The sequence below is a fragment of the Bombus huntii genome, chromosome 1 (genome assembly GCF_024542735.1).
Source record: "Bombus huntii isolate Logan2020A chromosome 1, iyBomHunt1.1, whole genome shotgun sequence".
Lineage (NCBI taxonomy): Eukaryota > Metazoa > Arthropoda > Insecta > Hymenoptera > Apidae > Bombus > Bombus huntii.
The window spans coordinates 22,696,072-22,720,622 of NC_066238.1; positions in this window are offsets into that span (position 1 = coordinate 22,696,072).

The window sequence follows — 24,551 nt, forward strand, 5'->3', positions numbered from 1 at the left end:
GTTATATGTTATGACGTTATAACGTATTACGTTATATGGGATGACGTTATAACGTATTATGTTCTATGTTATAACGTTGTAACGTATTACGTTATATGGTATACAGTTATAACGCATTACGTTATATGGTATGACGTTATAACGTATTACGTTACATGGGACGACGTTATAACGTATTACGTTATATGGTATGTCGTTATAACGTATTAAGTTATGTGGTATGACGTTATATCATATTACGTTATATGGGATGACGTTATAACGTAATAGGTTATACGGTATGACGTTATAACGTATTAAGTTATATGGTACGACGTTATAACTTAATACGTTATTTGTTATGACGTTATAACGTACTACGTTATATGGGATGACGTTATAACGTATTACGTTATATGGGACGAAGTTATAGAGCATTACATTATATGGTATAACGTAATAACGTATTACGTTATATGGCATGACGTTATAACGTATTACGTTATATGGTATGACGTTGTAACGTATTACGTTATATGATATTACGTTATAACGTAATACGTTATATGGGATGACGTTATAACGTAATAGGTTATATGGTATGACGTTATAACGTATTACGTTATATGGTATGACGTTATAACGTATTACGTTATATGGTATGACGTTATAACGTATTACGTTATATGGCATAACGTTATAACGTATTACGTTATATGATATAACGTTATAACGTAATACGTTATATGGTATAACGTTATAACGTATTACGTTATATGATATAACGTTGTAACGTATTACGTTATATGGTATACAGTTATAACGTATTACGTTATATGGGATGACGTTATAACGTATTACGTTATATGGTATGACGTTATAACGTATTACGTTATATGGTATGACGTTATAACGTATTACGTTATAGGGGATGACGTTATAACGTATCACGTTATATGTTATGACGTTATAACGTATTACGTTATATGGTATGACGTTATAACGTATTACGTTATATGGCATAACGTTATAACGTATTACGTTATATGGTATGACGTTATATCATATTACGTTATATGGGATGACGTTATAACGTATTAAGTTATGTGGCAAAACGTTATAACGTATTACGTTATAGGGTATGTCGTTATAACGTATTAAGTTATGTGGCAAAACGTTATAACGTATTACGTTATATGATATAACGTTATAACGTAATACGTTATATGGTATGACGTTATAACGTATTACGTTATAGGGGATGACGTTATAACGTATCACGTTATATGTTATGACGTTATGACGTATTAAGTTATATGATATAAGGTTATAACGTAATACGTTATATGGCATATCATTATAACGTATTACGTTATATGATATAACGTTGTAACGTATTACGTTATATGTTATAACGTTATAACGTATTACGTTATATGGTATGCCGTTATAACGTATTACGTAATATGGTATGTCGTTATAACGTAAAACGTTATATTGCATAACGTTATAACGTATTACGTTATATGGGACGACGTTATAGCGCATTACATTATATGGTATAACGTAATAACGTATTACGTTATATGGGATGACGTTATAACGTATTACGTTATATGTTATAACGTTATAACGTATTACGTTATATGGCATTACGTTATAACGTATTACGTTATATGTTATGACGTTATAACGTATTACGTTATATGGTATGTCGTTATAACCTATTATGTTCTATGTTATAACGTTGTAACGTATTACGTTATATGGCATTACGTTATAACGTATTACGTTATATGTTATGACGTTATAACGTATTACGTTATATGGTATGTCGTTATAACGTAAAACGTTATATTGCATAACGTTATAACGTATTACGTTATATGGGACGACGTTATAGCGCATTACATTATATGGTATAACGTAATAACGTATTACGTTATATGGGATGACGTTATAACGTATTACGTTATATGTTATAACGTTATAACGTATTACGTTATATGGGATGACGTTATAACGTATTAAGTTATGTGGCAAAACGTTATAACGTATTACGTTATATGATATAACGTTATAACGTATTACGTTATATGGTATGACGTTATAACGTATTACGTTATATGGGACGACGTTATAACGTCTTACGTTGTATGGTATAACGTCATAACGTATTACGTTATATGTTATAACGTTATAACGTATTACGTTATATGGGACGACGTTATAGCGCATTACATTATATGGTATAACGTAATAACGTATTACGTTATATGGTATAACGTTATAACGTATTACATTATATGGGATGACGTTATAACGTATTACGTTATATGTTATAACGTTATAACGTATTACGTTATATGGTATGACGTTATAACGTATTACGTTATATGGGACGACGTTATAACGTCTTACGTTGTATGGTATAACGTTATAACGTATTACGTTATATGGCATGACGTTATAACGTATTAAGTTATGTGGCAAAACGTTATAACGTATTACGTTATAGGGTATGTCGTTATAACGTATTAAGTTATGTGGCAAAACGTTATAACGTATTACGTTAAATGATATAACGTTATAACGTATTACGTTATATGTTATGACGTTATAACGTATTACGTTATATGGGATGACGTTATAACGTATTATGTTCTATGTTATAACGTTGTAACGTATTACGTTATATGGTATACAGTTATAACGCATTACGTTATATGGTATGACGTTATAACGTATTACGTTACATGGGACGACGTTATAACGTATTACGTTATATGGTATGTCGTTATAACGTATTAAGTTATGTGGTATGACGTTATATCATATTACGTTATATGGGATGACGTTATAACGTAATAGGTTATACGGTATGACGTTATAACGTATTAAGTTATATGGTACGACGTTATAACTTAATACGTTATTTGTTATGACGTTATAACGTACTACGTTATATGGGATGACGTTATAACGTATTACGTTATATGGGACGAAGTTATAGAGCATTACATTATATGGTATAACGTAATAACGTATTACGTTATATGGCATGACGTTATAACGTATTACGTTATATGGTATGACGTTGTAACGTATTACGTTATATGATATTACGTTATAACGTAATACGTTATATGGGATGACGTTATAACGTAATAGGTTATATGGTATGACGTTATAACGTATTACGTTATATGGTATGACGTTATAACGTATTACGTTATATGGTATGACGTTATAACGTATTACGTTATATGGCATAACGTTATAACGTATTACGTTATATGATATAACGTTATAACGTAATACGTTATATGGTATAACGTTATAACGTATTACGTTATATGATATAACGTTGTAACGTATTACGTTATATGGTATACAGTTATAACGTATTACGTTATATGGGATGACGTTATAACGTATTACGTTATATGGTATGACGTTATAACGTATTACGTTATATGGTATGACGTTATAACGTATTACGTTATAGGGGATGACGTTATAACGTATCACGTTATATGTTATGACGTTATAACGTATTACGTTATATGGTATGACGTTATAACGTATTACGTTATATGGCATAACGTTATAACGTATTACGTTATATGGTATGACGTTATATCATATTACGTTATATGGGATGACGTTATAACGTATTAAGTTATGTGGCAAAACGTTATAACGTATTACGTTATAGGGTATGTCGTTATAACGTATTAAGTTATGTGGCAAAACGTTATAACGTATTACGTTATATGATATAACGTTATAACGTAATACGTTATATGGTATGACGTTATAACGTATTACGTTATAGGGGATGACGTTATAACGTATCACGTTATATGTTATGACGTTATGACGTATTAAGTTATATGATATAAGGTTATAACGTAATACGTTATATGGCATATCATTATAACGTATTACGTTATATGATATAACGTTGTAACGTATTACGTTATATGTTATAACGTTATAACGTATTACGTTATATGGTATGCCGTTATAACGTATTACATTATATGTTATAACGTTATAACTTATTACGTTATATGGTATGACGTTATAACGTATTACGTTATATGGCATAACTTTATAACGTATTACGTTATTTGATATAACGTTATAACGCAATATGTTATATGGGATGACGTTATAACGTAATAGGTTATATGGTATGACGTTATAACGTATTACGTTATATGCGATGACGTTATAACGTATTACGTTCTATGTTATAACGTTGTAACGTATTACGTTATATGGTATACAGTTATAACGTATTACGTTATATGGTATGGCGTTATAACGTATTACGTTATAGGGGATGACGTTATAACGTATCACGTTATATGTTATGACGTTATAACGTATTACGTTATATGGTATGACGTTATAACGTATTACGTTATATGGCATAACTTTATAACGTATTACGTTATTTGATATAACGTTATAACGCAATATGTTATATGGGATGACGTTATAACGTAATAGGTTATATGGTATGACGTTATAACGTATTACGTTATATGCGATGACGTTATAACGTATTACGTTCTATGTTATAACGTTGTAACGTATTACGTTATATGGTATACAGTTATAGCGTATTACGTTAGATGGTATGACGTTATAACGTATTACGTTATAGGGGATGACGTTATAACGTAATAGGTTATATGGTATGACGTTATAACGTATTAAGTTATATGGTATGACGTTCTAACTTAATACGTCATTTGTTATGACGTTATAACGTATTACGTTATATGGCGTAACGTTATAACGTATTACGTTATATGGTATGACATTATAACGTATTACATTATAGGGGATGACGTTATAACGTAATAGGTTATATGGTATGACGTTATAACGTATTAAGTTATATGGTATGACGTTCTAACTTAATACGTTATTTGTTATGACTTTATAACGTATTACGTTATATGGCATAACGTTATAACGTATTACGTTATATGGTATGACGTTATAACGTATTACGTTATAGGGGATGACGTTATAACGTATTACGTTATATGGTATGACGTTATAACGTATTACGTTATATGGTATGACGTTATAACGTATTACGTTATAGGGGATGACGTTATAACGTATCACGTTATATGTTATGACGTTATAACGTATTACGTTATATGGTATGACGTTATAACGTATTACGTTGTATGGCATAACTTTATAACGTATTACGTTATTTGATATAACGTTATAACGCAATATGTTATATGGGATGACGTTATAACGTAATACGTTATATGGTATGACGTTATAACGTATTACGTTATATGCGATGACGTTATAACGTATTACGTTCTATGTTATAACGTTGTAACGTATTACGTTATACGGTATACAGTTATAGCGTATTACGTTAGATGGTATGACGTTATAACGTATTACGTTATAGGGGATGACGTTATAACGTAATAGGTTATATGGTATGACGTTATAACGTATTAAGTTATATGGTATGACGTTCTAACTTAATACGTCATTTGTTATGACGTTATAACGTATTACGTTATATGGCGTAACGTTATAACGTATTACGTTATATGGTATGACGTTATAACGTATTACGTTATATGGCATAACTTTATAACGTATTACGTTATTTGATATAACGTTATAACGCAATATGTTATATGGGATGACGTTATAACGTAATAGGTTATATGGTATGACGTTATAACGTATTACGTTATATGCGATGACGTTATAACGTATTACGTTCTATGTTATAACGTTGTAACGTATTACGTTATATGGTATACAGTTATAGCGTATTACGTTATATGGTATACAGTTATAACGTAATACGTAATATGGTATAACGTTATAACGTATTACGTTATATGATATAACGTTGTAACGTATTACGTTATATGGTATACAGTTATAACGTATTACGTTATATGGTATGACGTTATAACGTATTACGTTATAGGGGATGACGTTATAACGTATCACGTTATATGTTATGACGTTATAACGTATTACGTTATATGGTATGACGTTATAACGTATTACGTTATATGGCATAACGTTATAACGTATTACGTTATATGATATAACGTTATAACGTAATACGTTATATGGTATAACGTTATAACGTATTACGTTATATGATATAACGTTGTAACGTATTACGTTATATGGTATACAGTTATAACGTATTACGTTATATGGTATGACGTTATAACGTATTACGTTATAGGGGATGACGTTATAACGTAATAGGTTATATGGTATGACGTTATAACGTATTAAGTTATATGGTATGATGTTCTAACTCAATACGTTATTTGTTATGACTTTATAACGTATTACGTTATATGGCATAACGTTATAACGTATTACGTTATATGGTATGACATTATGACGTATTACGTTATATGGAATGACGTTATAACGTATTACGTTATATGGTATGACGTTATAACTTAATACGTTATTTGTTATGACGTTATAACGTACTACGTTATATGGGATGACGTTATAACGTATTACGTTATATGCGACGACGTTATAGCGCATTACATTATATGGTATAACGTTATAACGTATTACGTTATATGGGATGACGTTATAGCGTATTACGTTATATGTTATAACGTTATAACGTATTACGTTATGTGGTATAACGTAATAACGTATTACGTTATATGGGATGACGTTATAACGTATTACGTTATATGTTATAACGTTATAACGTATTACGTCATATGGGATGACGTTATAACGTATTAAGTTATGTGGCAAAACGTTATAACGTATTACGTTATATGATATAACATTATAACGTATAACGTTATATGGCATGACGTTATAACGTATTAAGTTATGTGGCAAAACGTTATAACGTATTACGTTATAGGGTATGTCGTTATAACGTATTAAGTTATGTGGCAAAACGTTATAACGTATTACGTTATACGATATAACGTTATAACGTATTACTTTATATGTTATGACGTTATAACGTATTACGTTATATGGGATGACGTTATAACGTATTACGTTATAGGGGATGACGTTATAACGTATCACGTTATATGTTATGACGTTATAACGTATTACGTTATTTGATATAACGTTATAACGCAATATGTTATATGGGATGACGTTATAACGTAATAGGTTATATGGTATGACGTTATAACGTATTACGTTATATGCAATGACGTTATAACGTATTACGTTCTATGTTATAACGTTGTAACGTATTACGTTATATGGTATACAGTTATAGCGTATTATGTTATATGGTATGACGTTATAACGTAGTACGTTATAGGGGATGACGTTATAACGTAATAGGTTATATGGTATGACGTTATAACGTATTAAGTTATATGGTATGACGTTCTAACTTAATACGTTATTTGTTATGACGTTATAACGTATTACGTTATATGGCGTAACGTTATAACGTATTACGTTATATGGTACGACATTATAACGTATTACATTATATGCGATGACGTTATAACGTATTACGTTCTATGTTGTAACGTTGTAACGTATTACGTTATATGGTATACAGTTATAACGTAATACGTTATATGGTATAACGTTATAACGTATTACGTTTTATGATATAACGTTGTAACGTATTACGTTATATGGTATACAGTTATAACGTATTACGTTATACGTTATAACGTTATAACGTATTACGTTATATGGGATGACGTTATAACGTATTACGTTATATGTTATAACGTTATAACGTATTACGTTATATGGTATAACGTTATAAGGTATTACGTTATATGGGATGACGTTATAAAGTATTACGTTATATGTTATAACTTTATAACGTATTACGTTATATGGTATGACGTTATAACGTATTACGTTATATGGGACGACGTTATAACGTCTTACGTTGTATGGTATAACGTCATAACGTATTACGTTATATGTTATAACGTTATAACGTATTACGGTATATGGGACGACGTTATAGCGCATTACATTATATGGTATAACGTAATAACGTATTACGTTATATGGGATGACGTTATAACGTATTACGTTATATGTTATAACGTTATAACGTATTACGTTATATGTTATAACGTTATAACGTATTACGTTATATGGTATGTCGTTATAACCTATTACGTCATATGGGATGACGTTATAACGTATTACGTTATATGCGACGACGTTGTAGCGCATTACATTATATGGTATAACGTTATAACGTATTACGTTATATGGGATGACGTTATAACGTATTACGTTATATGTTATAACGTTATAACGTATTACGTTATATGGTATAACGTTATAAGGTATTACGTTATATGGGATGACGTTATAAAGTATTACGTTATATGTTATAACTTTATAACGTATTACGTTATATGGTATGACGTTATAACGTATTACGTTATATGGGACGACGTTATAACGTCTTACGTTGTATGGTATAACGTCATAACGTATTACGTTATATGTTATAACGTTATAACGTATTACGTTATATGGGACGACGTTATAGCGCATTACATTATATGGTATAACGTAATAACGTATTACGTTATATGGGATGACGTTATAACGTATTACGTTATATGTTATAACGTTATAACGTATTACGTTATATGATATAACGTTGTAACGTATTACGTTATATGGTATACAGTTATAACGCATTACGTTATGTGGTATGACGTTATAACGTATTACGTTATATGGTATAACGTTATAACGTATTACGTTATATGGGATGACGTTATAACGTATTACGTTATATGTTATAACGTTATAACGTATTACGTCAGATGGTATGACGTTATAACGTATTACGTTATAGGGGATGACGTTATAACGTAATAGGTTCTATGGTATGACGTTATAACGTATTAAGTTATATGGTATGACGTTCTAACTTAATACGTCATTTGTTGTGACGTTATAACGTATTACGTTATATGGCGTAACGTTATAACGTATTACGTTATATGGTATGACATTATAACGTATTACATTATAGGGGATGACGTTATAACGTAATAGGTTATATGGTATGACGTTATAACGTATTAAGTTATATGGTATGACGTTCTAACTTAATACGTTATTTGTTATGACTTTATAACGTATTACGTTATATGGCATAACGTTATAACGTATTACGTTATATGGTATGACGTTATAACGTATTACGTTATAGGGGATGACGTTATAACGTATTACGTTATATGGTATGACATTATAACGTATTACGTTATATGGTATGACGTTATAACGTATTACGTTATAGGGGATGACGTTATAACGTATCACGTTATATGTTATGACGTTATAACGTATTACGTTATATGGTATGACGTTATAACGTATTACGTTATATGGCATAACTTTATAACGTATTACGTTATTTGATATAACATTATAACGTATAACGTTATATGGTATGACGTTATAACGTATTACGTTATATGGGACGACGTTATAACGTCTTACGTTGTATGGTATAACGTCATAACGTATTACGTTATATGTTATAACGTTATAACGTATTACGTTATATGGGACGACGTTCTAGCGCATTACATTATATGGTATAACGTAATAACGTATTACGTTATATGGGATGACGTTATAACGTATTACGTTATATGTTATAACGTTATAACGTATTACGTCATATGGGATGACGTTATAACGTATTAAGTTATGTGGCAAAACGTTATAACGTATTACGTTATATGGTATGACGTTATAACGTATTACGTTATATGGTATGACGTTATAACGTATTACGTTATAGGGGATGACGTTATAACGTATCACGTTATATGTTATGACGTTATAACGTATTACGTTATATGGTATGACGTTATAACGTATTACGTTATATGGCATAACTTTATAACGTATTACGTTATTTGATATAACGTTATAACGCAATATGTTATATGGGATGACGTTATAACGTAATAGGTTATATGGTATGACGTTATAACGTATTACGTTATATGCGATGACGTTATAACGTATTACGTTCTATGTTATAACGTTGTAACGTATTACGTTATATGGTATACAGTTATAGCGTATTACGTTAGATGGTATGACGTTATAACGTATTACGTTACAGGGGATGACGTTATAACGTAATAGGTTATATGGTATGACGTTATAACGTATTAAGTTATATGGTATGACGTTCTAACTTAATACGTCATTTGTTATGACGTTATAACGTATTACGTTATATGGCGTAACGTTATAACGTATTACGTTATATGGTATGACGTTATAACGTATTACGTTATAGAGGATGACGTTATAACGTAATAGGTTATATGGTATGACGTTATAACGTATTAAGTTATATGGTATGACGTTCTAACTTAATACGTTATTTGTTATGACGTTATAACGTATTACGTTATATGGCGTAACGTTATAACGTATTACGTTATATGGTATGACATTATAACGTATTACATTATATGCGATGACGTTATAACGTATTACGTTCTATGTTATAACGTTGTAACGTATTACGTTATATGGTATACAGTTATAACGTAATACGTAATATGGTATAACGTTATAACGTATTACGTTATATGATATAACGTTGTAACGTATTACGTTATATGGTATACAGTTATAACGTATTACGTTATATGGCATGACGTTATAACGTATCACGTTATATGTTATGACGTTATAACGTATTACGTTATATGGTATAACGTTATAACGTATTACGTTATATGATATAACGTTGTAACGTATTACGTTATATGGTATACAGTTATAGCGTATTACGTTAGATGGTATGACGTTATAACGTATTACGTTATAGGGGATGACGTTATAACGTAATAGGTTATATGGTATGACGTTATAACGTATTAAGTTATATGGTATGACGTTCTAACTTAATACGTCATTTGTTATGACGTTATAACGTATTACGTTATATGGCGTAACGTTATAACGTATTACGTTATATGGTATGACATTATAACGTATTACATTATAGGGGATGACGTTATAACGTAATAGGTTATATGGTATGACGTTATAACGTATTAAGTTATATGGTATGACATTCTAACTTAATACGTTATTTGTTATGACGTTATAACGTATTACGTTATATGGCGTAACGTTATAACGTATTACGTTATATGGTATGACGTTATAACGTATTACGTTATATGGCATAACGTTATAACGTATTACGTTATATGATATAACGTTATAACGTATTACGTTATATGGTATAACGTTATAACGTATTACGTTATATGATATAACGTTGTAACGTATTACGTTATATGGTATACAGTTATAACGTATTACGTTATATGGTATGACGTTATAACGTATTACGTTATAGGGGATGACGTTATAACGTAATAGGTTATATGATATGACGTTATAACGTATTAAGTTATATGGTATGACGTTCTAACTCAATACGTTATTTGTTATGACTTTATAACGTATTACGTTATATGGCATAACGTTATAACGTATTACGTTATATGGTATGACTTTATAACGTATTACGTTATATGGCATAACGTTATAACGTATTACGTTATATGGTATGACATTATAACGTATTACGTTATATGGGATGACGTTATAACGTATTACGTTATATGGGATGACGTTATAACGTATTACGTTATATGTTATAACGTTATAACGTATTACGTTATATGGTATGACGTTATAACGTATTACGTTATATGGGACGACGTTATAACGTCTTACGTTGTATGGTATAACGTCATAACGTATTACGTTATATGTTATAACGTTATAACGTATTACGTTATATGGGACGACGTTCTAGCGCATTACATTATATGGTATAACGTAATAACGTATTACGTTATATGGGATGACGTTATAACGTATTACGTTATATGTTATAACGTTATAACGTATTACGTCATATGATATAACATTATAACGTATAACGTTATATGGCATGACGTTATAACGTATTAAGTTATGTGGCAAAACGTTATAACGTATTACGTTATAGGGTATGTCGTTATAACGTATTAAGTTATGTGGTAAAACGTTATAACGTATTACGTTATATGATATAACGTTATAACGTATTACTTTATATGTTATGACGTTATAACGTATTACGTTATATGGGATGACGTTATAACGTATTACGTTATAGGGGATGACGTTATAACGTATCACGTTATATGTTATGACGTTATAACGTATTACGTTATTTGATATAACGTTATAACGCAATATGTTATATGGGATGACGTTATAACGTAATAGGTTATATGGTATGACGTTATAACGTATTACGTTATATGCGATGACGTTATAACGTATTACGTTCTATGTTATAACGTTGTAACGTATTACGTTATATGGTATACAGTTATAGCGTATTATGTTATATGGTATGACGTTATAACGTAGTACGTTATAGGGGATGACGTTATAACGTAATAGGTTATATGGTATGACGTTATAACGTATTAAGTTATATGGTATGACGTTCTAACTTAATACGTTATTTGTTATGACGTTATAACGTATTACGTTATATGGCGTAACGTTATAACGTATTACGTTATATGGTACTACATTATAACGTATTACATTATATGCGATGACGTTATAACGTATTACGTTATATGCGACGACGTTGTAGCGCATTACATTATATGGTATAACGTTATAACGTATTACGTTATATGGGATGACGTTATAACGTATTACGTTATATGTTATAACGTTATAACGTATTACGTTATATGATATAACGTTGTAACGTATTACGTTATATGGTATACAGTTATAACGTATTACGTTATACGTTATAACGTTATAACGTATTACGTTATATGGGATGACGTTATAACGTATTACGTTATATGTTATAACGTTATAACGTATTACGTTATATGGTATAACGTTATAAGGTATTACGTTATATGGGATGACGTTATAAAGTATTACGTTATATGTTATAACTTTATAACGTATTACGTTATATGGTATGACGTTATAACGTATTACGTTATATGGGACGACGTTATAACGTCTTACGTTGTATGGTATAACGTCATAACGTATTACGTTATATGTTATAACGTTATAACGTATTACGGTATATGGGACGACGTTATAGCGCATTACATTATATGGTATAACGTAATAACGTATTACGTTATATGGGATGACGTTATAACGTATTACGTTATATGTTATAACGTTATAACGTATTACGTTATATGTTATAACGTTATAACGTATTACGTTATATGGTATGTCGTTATAACCTATTACGTCATATGGGATGACGTTATAACGTATTACGTTATATGCGACGACGTTGTAGCGCATTACATTATATGGTATAACGTTATAACGTATTACGTTATATGGGATGACGTTATAACGTATTACGTTATATGGGACGACGTTATAACGTATTAAGTTATATGGTATGTAGTTATAACGTATTAAGTTATGTGGCATAACGTAATAACGTATTACGTTATATGGTATGTCGTTATAACCTATTACGTCATATGGGATGACGTTATAACGTATTACGTTATATGTGACGACGTTGTAGCGCATTACATTATATGTTATAACGTTATAACGTATTACGTTATATGGTATAACGTTATAAGGTATTACGTTATATGGGATGACGTTATAAAGTATTACGTTATATGTTATAACTTTATAACGTATTACGTTATATGGTATGACGTTATAACGTATTACGTTATATGGGACGACGTTATAACGTCTTACGTTGTATGGTATAACGTCATAACGTATTACGTTATATGTTATAACGTTATAACGTATTACGTTATATGGGACGACGTTATAGCGCATTACATTATATGGTATAACGTAATAACGTATTACGTTATATGGGATGACGTTATAACGTATTACGTTATATGTTATAACGTTATAACGTATTACGTTATATGATATAACGTTGTAACGTATTACGTTATATGGGATGACGTTATAACGTATTACGTTATATGCGACGACGTTATAGCGCATTACATTATATGGTATAACGTTATAACGTATTACGTTATATGGTATAACGTTATAACGTATTACGTTATATGATATAACGTTGTAACGTATTACGTTATATGGTATACAGTTATAACGCATTACGTTATATGGTATACAGTTATAACGCATTACGTTATATGGTATGACGTTATAACGCATTACGTTATGTGGTATGACGTTATGACGTATTACGTTATATGGGACGACGTTATAACGTATTAAGTTATATGGTATGTAGTTATAACGTATTAAGTTATGTGGCATAACGTAATAACGTATTACGTTATATGGTATGACGTTATATCATATTACGTTATACGGGATGACGTTATAACGTAATAGGTTATATGGTATGACGGTATAACGTATTAAGTTATATGGTATGACGTTATAACTTAATACGTTATTTGTTATGACGTTATAACGTACTACGTTATATGGGATGACGTTATAACGTATTACGTTATATGGGATGACGTTATAACGTATTACGTTATATGCGACGACGTTATAGCGCATTACATTATATGGTATAACGTTATAACGTATTACGTTATATGGTATAACGTTATAACGTATTACGTTATATGATATAACGTTGTAACGTATTACGTTATATGGTATACAGTTATAACGCATTACGTTATATGGTATACAGTTATAACGCATTACGTTATATGGTATGACGTTATAACGCATTACGTTATATGGGACGACGTTATAACGTATTACGTTATATGGTATGTCGTTATAACTTAATACGTTATTTGTTATGACGTTATAACGTACTACGTTATATGGGATGACGTTATAACGTATTACGTTATATGGGATGACGTTATAACGTATTACGTTATATGCGACGACGTTATAGCGCATTACGTTATATGGTATAACGTTATAACGTATTACGTTATATGGGATGACGTTATAACGTATTACGTTATATGTTATAACGTTATAACTTATTACGTTATATGGTATGACGTTATAACGTATTACGTTATATGGGACGACGTTGTAACGTATTACGTTATATGGTATGTCGTTATAACGTATTAAGTTATGTGGCATAACGTTATAACGTATTACGTTATATGGTATGACGTTATAACATATTACGTTATATGGGATGACGTTATAACGTAATAGGTTATATGGTATGACGTTATAACGTATTAAGTTGTATGGTATACAGTTATAACGTATTACGTTATACGTTATAACGTTATAACGTATTACGTTATATGGGATGACGTTATAACGTATTACGTTATATGTTATAACGTTATAACGTATTACGTTATATGGTATAACGTTATAAGGTATTACGTTATATGGGATGACGTTATAAAGTATTACGTTATATGTTATAACTTTATAACGTATTACGTTATATGGTATGACGTTATAACGCTTTACGTTATATGGGACGACGTTATAACGTCTTACGTTGTATGGTATAACGTCATAACGTATTACGTTATATGTTATAACGTTATAACGTATTACGGTATATGGGACGACGTTATAGCGCATTACATTATATGGTATAACGTAATAACGTATTACGTTATACGGGATGACGTTATAACGTAATAGGTTATATGGTATGACGGTATAACGTATTAAGTTATATGGTATGACGTTATAACTTAATACGTTATTTGTTATGACGTTATAACGTATTACGTTATATGGGATGACGTTATAACGTATTACGTTATATGCGACGACCTTATAGCGCATTACATTATATGGTATAACGTTATAACGTATTACGTTATATGGTATAACGTTATAACGTATTACGTTATATGATATAACGTTGTAACGTATTACGTTATATGGTATACAGTTATAACGCATTACGTTATATGGTATACAGTTATAACGCATTACGTTATATGGTATGACGTTATAACGCATTACGTTATATGGGACGACGTTATAACGTATTACGTTATATGGTATGTCGTTATAACTTAATACGTTATTTGTTATGACGTTATAACGTACTACGTTATATGGGATGACGTTATAACGTATTACGTTATATGGGATGACGTTATAACGTATTACGTTATATGCGACGACGTTATAGCGCATTACGTTATATGGTATAACGTTATAACGTATTACGTTATATGGGATGACGTTATAACGTATTACGTTATATGTTATAACGTTATAACTTATTACGTTATATGGTATGACGTTATAACGTATTACGTTATATGGGACGACGTTGTAACGTATTACGTTATATGGTATGTCGTTATAACGTATTAAGTTATGTGGCATAACGTTATAACGTATTACGTTATATGGTATGACGTTATAACATATTACGTTATATGGGATGACGTTATAACGTAATAGGTTATATGGTATGACGTTATAACGTATTAAGTTGTATGGTATACAGTTATAACGTATTACGTTATACGTTATAACGTTATAACGTATTACGTTATATGGGATGACGTTATAACGTATTACGTTATATGTTATAACGTTATAACGTATTACGTTATATGGTATAACGTTATAAGGTATTACGTTATATGGGATGACGTTATAAAGTATTACGTTATATGTTATAACTTTATAACGTATTACGTTATATGGTATGACGTTATAACGTATTACGTTATATGGGACGACGTTATAACGTCTTACGTTGTATGGTATAACGTCATAACGTATTACGTTATATGTTATAACGTTATAACGTATTACGGTATATGGGACGACGTTATAGCGCATTACATTATATGGTATAACGTAATAACGTATTACGTTATATGGGATGACGTTATAACGTTTTACGTTATATGTTATAACGTTATAACGTATTACGTTATATGTTATAACGTTATAACGTATTACGTTATATGTTATAACGTTATAACGTATTACGTTATATGGTATGTCGTTATAACCTATTACGTCATATGGGATGACGTTATAACGTATTACGTTATATGCGACGACGTTGTAGCGCATTACATTATATGGTATAACGTTATAACGTATTACGTTATATGGGATGACGTTATAACGTATTACGTTATATGGGACGACGTTATAACGTATTAAGTTATATGGTATGTAGTTATAACGTATTAAGTTAAGTGGCATAACGTAATAACGTATTACGTTATATGGTATGTCGTTATAACCTATTACGTCATATGGGATGACGTTATAACGTATTACGTTATATGCGACGACGTTGTAGCGCATTACATTATATGTTATAACGTTATAACGTATTACGTTATATGGTATAACGTTATAAGGCATTACGTTATATGGGATGACGTTATAAAGTATTACGTTATATGTTATAACTTTATAACGTATTACGTTATATGGTATGACGTTATAACGTATTACGTTATATGGGACGACGTTATAACGTCTTACGTTGTATGGTATAACGTCATAACGTATTACGTTATATGTTATAACGTTATAACGTATTACGTTATATGGGACGACGTTATAGCGCATTACATTATATGGTATAACGTTATAACGTATTACGTTATATGGTATAACGTTATAACGTATTACGTTATATGATATAACGTTGTAACGTATTACGTTATATGGTATACAGTTATAACGCATTACGTTATATGGTATACAGTTATAACGCATTACGTTATACGTTATAACGTTATAACGTATTACGTTATATGGGATGACGTTATAACGTATTACGTTATATGTTATAACGTTATAACGTATTACGTTATATGGGACGACGTTATAACGTATTAAGTTATATGGTATGTAGTTATAACGTATTAAGTTATGTGGCATAACGTAATAACGTATTACGTTATATGGTATGTCGTTATAACCTATTACGTCATATGGGATGACGTTATAACGTATTACGTTATATGTTATAACGTTATAACGTATTACGTTATATGTTATAACGTTATAACGTATTACGTTATATGTTATAACGTTATAACGTATTACGTTATATGGGACGACGTTATAGCGCATTACATTATATGGTATAACGTAATAACGTATTACGTTATATGGGATGACGTTATAACGTATTACGTTATATGTTATAACGTTATAACGTATTACGTTATATGATATAACGTTGTAACGTATTACGTTATATGGTATACAGTTATAACGCATTACGTTATGTGGTATGACGTTATAACGTATTACGTTATATGGTATAACGTTATAACGTATTACGTTCTATGTTATAACGTTGTAACGTATTACGTTATATGGTATACAGTTATAGCGTATTATGTTATATGGTATGACGTTATAACGTAGTACGTTATAGGGGATGACGTTATAACGTAATAGGTTATATGGTATGACGTTATAACGTATTACGTTATATGTTATAACGTTATAACGTATTACGTTATATGGGACGACGTTATAGCGCATTACATTATATGGTATAACGTAATAACGTATTACGTTATATGGGATGACGTTATAACGTATTACGTTATATGCGACGACGTTATAGCGCATTACATTATATGGTATAACGTTATAACGTATTACGTTATATGGTATAACGTTATAACGTATTACGTTATATGATATAACGTTATAGCGCATTACATTATATGGTATAACGTTATAACGTATTACGTTATATGGTATAACGTTATAACGTATTACGTTATATGATATAACGTTGTAACGTATTACGTTATATGATATAACGTTGTAACGTATTACGTTATATGGTATGTCGTTATAACCTATTACGTCATATGGGATGACGTTATAACGTATTACGTTATATGCGACGACGTTGTAGCGCATTACATTATATGGTATAACGTTATAACGTATTTCGTTATATGGGATGACGTTATAACGTATTACGTTATATGGGACGACGTTATAACGTATTAAGTTATATGGTATGTAGTTATAACGTATTAAGTTATGTGGCATAACGTAATAACGTATTACGTTATATGGTATGTCGTTATAACCTATTACGTCATATGGGATGACGTTATAACGTATTACGTTATATGTTATAACGTTATAACGTATTACGTTATATGTTATAACGTTATAACGTATTACGTTTTATGGGACGACGTTATAGCGCATTACATTATATGGTATAACGTAATAACGTATTACGTTATATGGGATGACGTTATAACGTATTACGTTATATGTTATAACGTTATAACGTATTACGTTATATGATATAACGTTGTAACGTATTACGTTATATGGGATGACGTTATAACGTATTACGTTATATGCGACGACGTTATAGCGCATTACATTATATGGTATAACGTTATAACGTATTACGTTATATGGTATAACGTTATAACGTATTACGTTATATGATATAACGTTGTAACGTATTACGTTATATGGTATACAGTTATAACGCATTACGTTATATGGTATACAGTTATAACGCATTACGTTATATGGTATGACGTTATAACGCATTACGTTATGTGGTATGACGTTATAACGTATTACGTTATATGGGACGACGTTATAACGTATTAAGTTATATGGTATGTAGTTATAACGTATTAAGTTATGTGGCATAACGTAATAACGTATTACGTTATATGGTATGACGTTATATCATATTACGTTATACGGGATGACGTTATAACGTAATAGGTTATATGGTATGACGGTATAACGTATTACGTTATATGGTATGTCGTTATAACTTAATACGTTATTTGTTATGACGTTATAACGTACTACGTTATATGGGACGACGTTATAACGTATTACGTTATATGGTATGTCGTTATAACTTAATACGTTATTTGTTATGACGTTATAACGTACTACGTTATATGGGATGACGTTATAACGTATTACGTTATATGGGATGACGTTATAACGTATTACGTTATATGCGACGACGTTATAGCGCATTACGTTATATGGTATAACGTTATAACGTATTACGTTATATGGGATGACGTTATAGCGCATTACATTATATGGTATAACGTAATAACGCATTACGTTATATGGTATGACGTTATAACGCATTACGTTATATGGGACGACGTTATAACGTATTACGTTATATGGTATGTCGTTATAACTTAATACGTTATTTGTTATGACGTTATAACGTACTACGTTATATGGGATGACGTTATAACGTATTACGTTATATGGGATGACGTTATAACGTATTACGTTATATGCGACGACGTTATAGCGCATTACGTTATATGGTATAACGTTATAACGTATTACGTTATATGGGATGACGTTATAACGTATTACGTTATATGTTATAACGTTATAACTTATTACGTTATATGGAATGACGTTATAACGTATTACGTTATATGGGACGACGTTGTAACGTATTACGTTATATGGTATGTCGTTATAACGTATTAAGTTATGTGGCATAACGTTATAACGTATTACGTTATATGGTATGACGTTATAACATATTACGTTATATGGGATGACGTTATAACGTAATAGGTTATATGGTATGACGTTATAACGTATTAAGTTGTATGGTATACAGTTATAACGTATTACGTTATACGTTATAACGTTATAACGTATTACGTTATATGGGATGACGTTATAACGTATTACGTTATATGTTATAACGTTATAACGTATTACGTTATATGGTATAACGTTATAAGGTATTACGTTATATGGGATGACGTTATAAAGTATTACGTTATATGTTATAACTTTATAACGTATTACGTTATATGGTATGACGTTATAACGTATTACGTTATATGGGACGACGTTATAACGTCTTACGTTGTATGGTATAACGTCATAACGCATTACGTTATATGTTATAACGTTATAACGTATTACGGTATATGGGACGACGTTATAGCGCATTACATTATATGGTATAACGTAATAACGTATTACGTTATATGGGATGACGTTATAACGTATTAAGTTATGTGGCATAACGTAATAACGTATTACGTTATATGGTATGTCGTTATAACCTATTACGTCATATGGGATGACGTTATAACGTATTACGTTATATGCGACGACGTTGTAGCGCATTACATTATATGGTATAACGTTATAACGTATTACGTTATATGGGATGACGTTATAACGTATTACGTTATATGGGACGACGTTATAACGTATTAAGTTATATGGTATGTAGTTATAACGTATTAAGTTATGTGGCATAACGTAATAACGTATTACGTTATATGGTATGTCGTTATAACCTATTACGTCATATAGGATGACGTTATAACGTATTACGTTATATGCGACGACGTTGTAGCGCATTACATTATATGTTATAACGTTATAACGTATTACGTTATATGGTATAACGTTATAAGGTATTACGTTATATGGGATGACGTTATAAAGTATTACGTTATATGTTATAACTTTATAACGTATTACGTTATATGGTATGACGTTATAACGTATTACGTTATATGGGACGACGTTATAACGTCTTACGTTGTATGGTATAACGTCATAACGTATTACGTTATATGTTATAACGTTATAACGTATTACGTTATATGGGACGACGTTATAGCGCATTACATTATATGGTATAACGTAATAACGTATTACGTTATATGGGATGACGTTATAACGTATTACGTTATATGTTATAACGTTATAACGTATTACGTTATATGATATAACGTTGTAACGTATTACGTTATATGGGATGACGTTATAACGTATTACGTTATATGCGACGACGTTATAGCGCATTACATTATATGGTATAACGTTATAACGTATTACGTTATATGGTATAACGTTATAACGTATTACGTTATATGACATAACGTTGTAACGTATTACGTTATATGGTATACAGTTATAACGCATTACGTTATATGGTATACAGTTATAACGCATTACGTTATATGGTATGACGTTATAACGCATTACGTTATGTGGTATGACGTTATAACGTATTACGTTATATGGGACGACGTTATAACGTATTAAGTTATATGGTATGTAGTTATAACGTATTAAGTTATGTGGCATAACGTAATAACGTATTACGTTATATGGTATGACGTTATATCATATTACGTTATACGGGATGACGTTATAACGTAATAGGTTATATGGTATGACGATATAACGTATTAAGTTATATGGTATGACGTTATAACTTAATACGTTATTTGTTATGACGTTATAACGTACTACGTTATATGGGATGACGTTATAACGTATTACGTTATATGGGATGACGTTATAACGTATTACGTTATATGCGACGACGTTATAGCGCATTACATTATATGGTATAACGTTATAACGTATTACGTTATATGGTATAACGTTATAACGTATTACGTTATATGATATAACGTTGTAACGTATTACGTTATATGGTATACAGTTATAACGCATTACGTTATATGGTATACAGTTATAACGCATTACGTTATATGGTATGACGTTATAACGCATTACGTTATATGGGACGACGTTATAACGTATTACGTTATATGGTATGTCGTTATAACTTAATACGTTATTTGTTATGACGTTATAACGTACTACGTTATATGGGATGACGTTATAACGTATTACGTTATATGGGATGACGTTATAACGTATTACGTTATATGCGACGACGTTATAGCGCATTACGTTATATGGTATAACGTTATAACGTATTACGTTATATGGGATGACGTTATAACGTATTACGTTATATGTTATAACGTTATAACTTATTACGTTATATGGTATGACGTTATAACGTATTACGTTATATGGGACGACGTTGTAACGTATTACGTTATATGGTATGTCGTTATAACGTATTAAGTTATGTGGCATAACGTTATAACGTATTACGTTATATGGTATGACGTTATAACATATTACGTTATATGGGATGACGTTATAACGTAATAGGTTATATGGTATGACGTTATAACGTATTAAGTTGTATGGTATACAGTTATAACGTATTACGTTATACGTTATAACGTTATAACGTATTACGTTATATGGGATGACGTTATAACGTATTACGTTATATGTTATAACGTTATAACGTATTACGTTATATGGTATAACGTTATAAGGTATTACGTTATATGGGATGACGTTATAAAGTATTACGTTATATGTTATAACTTTATAACGTATTACGTTATATGGTATGACGTTATAACGTATTACGTTATATGGGACGACGTTATAACGTCTTACGTTGTATGGTATAACGTCATAACGCATTACGTTATATGTTATAACGTTATAACGTATTACGGTATATGGGACGACGTTATAGCGCATTACATTATATGGTATAACGTAATAACGTATTACGTTATATGGGATGACGTTATAACGTATTAAGTTATGTGGCATAACGTAATAACGTATTACGTTATATGGTATGTCGTTATAACCTATTACGTCATATGGGATGACGTTATAACGTATTACGTTATATGCGACGACGTTGTAGCGCATTACATTATATGGTATAACGTTATAACGTATTACGTTATATGGGATGACGTTATAACGTATTACGTTATATGGGACGACGTTATAACGTATTAAGTTATATGGTATGTAGTTATAACGTATTAAGTTATGTGGCATAACGTAATAACGTATTACGTTATATGGTATGTCGTTATAACCTATTACGTCATATGGGATGACGTTATAACGTATTACGTTATATGCGACGACGTTGTAGCGCATTACATTATATGTTATAACGTTATAACGTATTACGTTATATGGTATAACGTTATAAGGTATTACGTTATATGGGATGACGTTATAAAGTATTACGTTATATGTTATAACTTTATAACGTATTACGTTATATGGTATGACGTTATAACGTATTACGTTATATGGGACGACGTTATAACGTCTTACGTTGTATGGTATAACGTCATAACGTATTACGTTATATGTTATAACGTTATAACGTATTACGTTATATGGGACGACGTTATAGCGCATTACATTATATGGTATAACGTAATAACGTATTACGTTATATGGGATGACGTTATAACGTATTACGTTATATGTTATAACGTTATAACGTATTACGTTATATGATATAACGTTGTAACGTATTACGTTATATGGGATGACGTTATAACGTATTACGTTATATGCGACGACGTTATAGCGCATTACATTATATGGTATAACGTTATAACGTATTACGTTATATGGTATAACGTTATAACGTATTACGTTATATGACATAACGTTGTAACGTATTACGTTATATGGTATACAGTTATAACGCATTACGTTATATGGTATACAGTTATAACGCATTACGTTATATGGTATGACGTTATAACGCATTACGTTATGTGGTATGACGTTATAACGTATTACGTTATATGGGA